The following is a 5,529-nucleotide window of genomic DNA, read 5'->3' on the forward strand; positions in this document are numbered from 1 at the left end:
GTCTCCTAGTATAGTCATATCAAAGTATTTATATGTTAAGATACATGTTATTTTTTTAAATTAATTTTTATTGGAGTATAGTTGTTTTATGTTGTGTTAGTTTCTACTGTACAGCAAAATGAATCAGCTATATGTATGCATATATCCCCTCTTTTTTGGATTTCCTTCCCGTTTAGGTCACCACAGAGCACTGAGTAGAGTTCCCTGAGCTATACAGTAGGCTCTCATTAGTTATCTATTTTATATGTAGTATCAATAGTGTATACGTGTCAATCCCAATCTCAGAAATATGGAATGCTTCACGAATTTGCATGTCACCCTTGTACAGGGGCCATGCTAATCTTCTCTGTATCATTCCAATTTTAGTATATGTGTTGCTGAAGCGAGCATGACCCCTCTCCTTTAGAGCCCTATATTCTTAAAGTCAAAATTGATATTATTTAGCATTTCTTGGTAAAACCTTTATTTTTTTCCAGGATATTAAGGTAATTGTCTTCTGAGATGATATTATGTGAGTATCCTCAAATTTTACATGGTTGGATGCAGCAAAAGTTAAATCTACTGTACTAGAAAAACCAACAATAGCACTCACAGATGACAGCATAGTTACCCTGTACTTTAGCTACCTTTGATAACTGAGCAACATATTGATTTGATCATTTATCAGTCAATTTTCAAGATAGTAAAAACAAAAAAATCAACCCTACCAAGTCCACATGCCATGTGAATTGTAACACAGAATATCACTTCCAATCTTTGTAATTTTGTAACTGAATAAAAAGGGAAACATATAGTTCATTCATAAGATACTTTGTCTATATGTTGCTAGCATCAAGATGGATGGCAACATTCCTGCTCATAGAACAGGCAGCTTCAAGGTATCTATTCTCTCCTCACATTGGAACTGGATACTATTCATTTCAATAAGTACATATGCTCTGTGAATAATCAGAAATATCAGTAAGACTGAGTTAGGAAGTATGATTCCTTATTGAGAGGCTAGTGAGGAGAGGGGAAATAATATAATGTATTGCAATCCTTTTGGGACAGGTGATCCCCAACATTTATTTCTTGTTGTTTTTACAGATCCCTAAGAAACATTCTAGCTGATGCAATGAATAAAGATAAAGTGGCAAAGGATAGGGACTCAAAGTCACCCAGCATATAGAGTTCTAGAATTCTTGGCTTATAATTTAAATAGGTGTGTATGTGTGTGAATATGTAAGTGTATGTATGTGTGTGTGTAGTTTGCATGTTTGCCCCCCCCCCAAAAAAAGGGGAAGAAAAAGGAAAAGAGAAAAAGGGTCTTAGTTACAGTGTATTTGGTTGTAGGTCACAGAAGCCCACTAAAATTAGCTTAAGTGAAAAAGGGGAACTTTTTGTAAGAAACACGGTGTCTCAAGGAAACCCATGGTAGAAAAGGTAGTTTCCATCTCAGGGATAGCTGGAAACTGACTGTCAAGAAACTGGGAAGCTTCTCTTTTTTTAGCACCTCTTTTCCAGATCAACTTTCATAATATCAGCAAATACAAAAGCATGGCCTCCTTACAACTTCTGAATTTCTAATATTCTTGGTTTATCCAAATAGCAGAGGCTGACCCACATCTTTGCATCACAAGTCCATATTCCTAGGAGAAGAATCTGGTTGGCACACCGGAGGTAAATATTCACCCTCATCTGATCAGCTATGGCTTAGGGGAGGGCCCAGAAGAAAAATCAGCACAGATTAGGTTGAAGGTTTCCACATGTCCAGTCATCTTGGGCTCAGAGGGTGATGCAGTATCGAGTGCATGGTACATATATAGCAGCTAGGGCCCACCCCTGCTGGGGGATTGCAGGAAATGGGGTTGTGAGATTGGCGAATACACTAAAAAGTGAATATTATAGCTAAAGATAGGGGATAGGAAAGAGGGAAGAGAAATAGAGGAGAAAGAAGCAGAAAAAGGGAGAAATTTAACCATCTAAGTGTTATATAGTCATTTAGGATTTTTTAAAAAATAAATTTATTTATTTACTTATGACTGCATTGGGTCTTCATTACTGCGTGCGGGCTTTCTCTAGTTGTGGCAAGTGTGGGCTACTCTTCATCATGGTGTGCAGGCTTCAGTAGTTGTGGCATGTGGGCTCAGTGGTTGTGGCTCATGGGCTCTAGAGCGCAGGCCTAGTAGTTGTGGCACATGGACTTAGTTGCTCTGTGGCATGTGGGATCTTCCCAGACCAGGGCTCGAACCCATGTCCCCTGCATTGGCAGGTGGATTCTTAACCACTGTGTCACCAAGGAAGTCCCTGTCATTTGGCTTTGTTATAATACACAGTTCAGGGCAATTGCTATTTCTCATTGCTGTATTATTTATTGTTACTATTCTGTTTACATTATCTTATTGATATGACTTTTTTTTTTTTTTTTTTAGCAGTACACGGGCCTCTCCCGTTGCGGAGCACAGGCCCCGGATGCGCAGGCTCAGCGGCAATGGCTCACAGGCCCAGCCGCTCCACGGCATGTGGGATCCTCCCGGACCGGGGCACGAACCTGTGTCCCTTGTATCGGCAGGCGGACTCTCAACCACTGCGCCACCAGGGAAGCACGATATGACTTTTTAAAACTTCATATCGTGATGATATATTTGTAATTATAATTCAACAGCAGTTTATTACACACATAATATAATTTTCTATCCTAAATAAAACATCTAAATGAAAACCTAGATAGGCCTTTTATATACTCATTAACGTAATATGTAAAAATCAAGACAGTGCCTAGAATTCTATATGCAGTGCCCTACTTTGGTGAGGCACAGTTTATCAATTACCATGCAGTTCCGTTACATTTTTTTAAAGTGTCCATATCCATTAGCTGGAATTAAAATGACATATTTATAAGATTAAATAGTTTTGCATATAGTCCAGTAGCATCTATATTTTACCATGCTGGTGTCTGAAAATGCTTACTTTTCTTTCAAACTCATTACAAGTGTATTTTTAATTAACTAAATTGCTGCATCATCTTTCATTTCTTTTAGCAATATCCTTGGAGAGGTCACTATGAATTTTGACAGTAGGCATTGAATTTTAAGAGCTCTTTCAGTCCTGTGGGGCAAACAATCTGGCCTGATACAGGTCAGGTGACTGTGACATGTGGGAACAGGGACTGTAAGGCTGGCAAAATTTAGATTGGTGGTAGTTACAGAAAAAAAAGTAATAAAAGTTTTAAGGATAAAGGGGTTTTTTTAAATAAATAAATTTATTTATTTATTTATTTTTGATTGTGTTGGGTCTTCATTGCTGTGCGTGGGCTTTCTCTAGTTGTGGCGAGTGGGGGCTACTCTTTGTTACAGTGTGCAGGCTTCTCATTGCGGTGGCTTCTCGTTGCGGAACGCAGGCTTCAATAGCTGTTGCGCACGGGCTCAGTAGTTGCGGCTCGCGGGCTCTAGAGCGCAGGCTCAGTAGTTGTGGCACACAGGCTTAGCTGTTCCGCGGCATGTGGAATCCCCCCGGACCAGGGCTCGAACCTGTGGCCCCTGCATTGGCAGGCGGATTCTTAACCACTGCACCACCAGGGAAGTCCAGGGATAAAGGTTATACATTATAAAATACATTCAAAGGCAAATGTGAATTGAAAAGAGAGCAGATAGGCAAAAGAAATTCTGGGGGGCTGAAGAAAGTGATGATGAAGGCACTGATGAAATGATTGCACTGAAGCACTCGGCTTTATTCATTAGAACCAGGTTGGTGATGTGGATAAAAGTACTGGGCTGGAAGTTAAGAGACTTGGGTTCTAGTTCAGGGTGAGACATTTCTGGGTGTGCAACTTTGGGCAAGTCACTTATCTTCCCCGAGTCTCAGTTTCCTTTTTGGCAAAATGAATGGGTAGGAGGAAGTGGACTCTAAGGTACCTGCCCAGACATTTGATCCTATGACCTAAAATGATTCTTAGAACTGTAATTTTCGATTCTGCTAATCCATGCAATTTCGTCCTGTCAGGGGTCGGTATTAACAATTGATATGATCCAATGATATCTATAAAAAGACTGTTTAGTTTGCATATTTCCTTTCTTTTCCCTGAGGTTGCATATCTTTTTCATGCTGCCCTGGCTTCTCCTTGGTGATGAGAAAGGAATTTCATTTGCAGGAAGAAGCTGAGGGAGGCTGGGTGCCTTGTGATGAATGGGAAGTTATGGGGAGGGTAGCAGCCTGGAACACGTTGAGTTCTATCTCTTCTGGTACTCTCTCACTGGGTAGTAATGGTGTTAAATCGGGGACTAGCATAATACAAGTTTGACAATCATAAGGGACAGAAATGCAAAGCAAAGGCGATGGTGTTATCAGGTGGCACCCTCTTCACTTCATCTCAGGCAAGCTTCAGGATCGGAGAAAAGGTTAAAAGTGTGATCCAATTTGTAATTTGGAGATAGAAGAATTCATTTTCTAATAGGAACGCTAAACTATATATATAAAAAGAAACTTTTATTAAAACAGTTCTACCACAGTGATTAAGAAGTAGGGCAATTTTCATCATGTAAATTATGTTTTCAAATTAGATTTAAATAACAGTAATACTTTTATTCATGTTATACACCATTTAAAAGAAATAAATAATTTGGTTAAGTTCTCGCATTTTCACGAGGTGAAATTCTATCACAATCCTTGAGTAATTGAAACTGTGGTAATTTTTAGAACCATCCAATTATAGGAATTTGGTGCTATTATTTTCCTAATAAAGTTAGTTTTCACTTACATGTGTCTGTCATTTCCTGTTGATATGAGGATGTTTTAAAAGTCTTTTTCTCATGAGCTCTGGATATTATTGTACCTGTAGCAGGATATTTATTGACAATGTCAGATAAATGTAGAGCCCATAAAAGAAGGCATGATTATAAATTTTAGTATGCCTATTTATTTCTGTTTTTCTGCCAGTATCAATAAACAATTGTGAATACTTTTCTTTAACCTATTGACCATAGTACATTGAGTGGAAGTCTGGAATTTCACAAATAATTTAATGGAAACGTTAATGCATGTGTACTCAATAGTAACGGAAGAGTAAAGATAGGATGAACTGGACCAGTGCCTCTTAATGTTCTGAGAATTATGTCTTTTTCTGTTTTGACAGGATTAAAGTTGAAGGAATTCAGGTCAGTGTGATCATGAGGCTTTGCCCTCTGTTCACCCTTAACTGTAGTTTTAAGATTGGAGAAAACTGTAAGAGCATCAGGAAAATTTAAAGTTCAGTTAATTATTTAACTGATCCTTGTCCAGACATTTATTCAGTGAGTCCACACATGTCCCAGGCATTGTACTAGGCTTTGGGGATACCAAGTTTAATTGACCCGGTCCCACCTCTCAAGGAGGCCACAATTCCAGAATTAGACTCTGTATAATACAGGATAGACAAGCTGCACAATGTCTAGAGACTCGGTGTGTGCTGGGGGGTGGGCAGTGCAGTGAGTGGAAGAAGGAGGGGTTATAGGAACAACTTGTGACAATTCCCACCTCAGCAAAGTCAGTTTAATAACTCAGATCTGTAATCGA

The 5,529-nt window shown here is 39.0% G+C and overlaps 1 non-coding gene across 1 annotated transcript; it reads right to left on the reverse strand.

Moving 5' to 3' along the window:
* Positions 1-283: 283 nt before the first annotated feature.
* LOC113609120 (U6 spliceosomal RNA) lies at positions 284-390 on the reverse strand. Its single transcript, XR_003428501.1, has one exon. It is a non-coding gene; the product is annotated as a U6 spliceosomal RNA (small nuclear RNA).
* Positions 391-5,529: the final 5,139 nt, after the last annotated feature.

Source organism: Aethalodelphis obliquidens, unplaced genomic scaffold (assembly GCF_003676395.1).
Source record: "Aethalodelphis obliquidens isolate GAN/ISIS:26980383/991018 unplaced genomic scaffold, ASM367639v1 scaffold54, whole genome shotgun sequence".
Classification (NCBI taxonomy): Eukaryota; Metazoa; Chordata; class Mammalia; order Artiodactyla; family Delphinidae; genus Aethalodelphis; species Aethalodelphis obliquidens.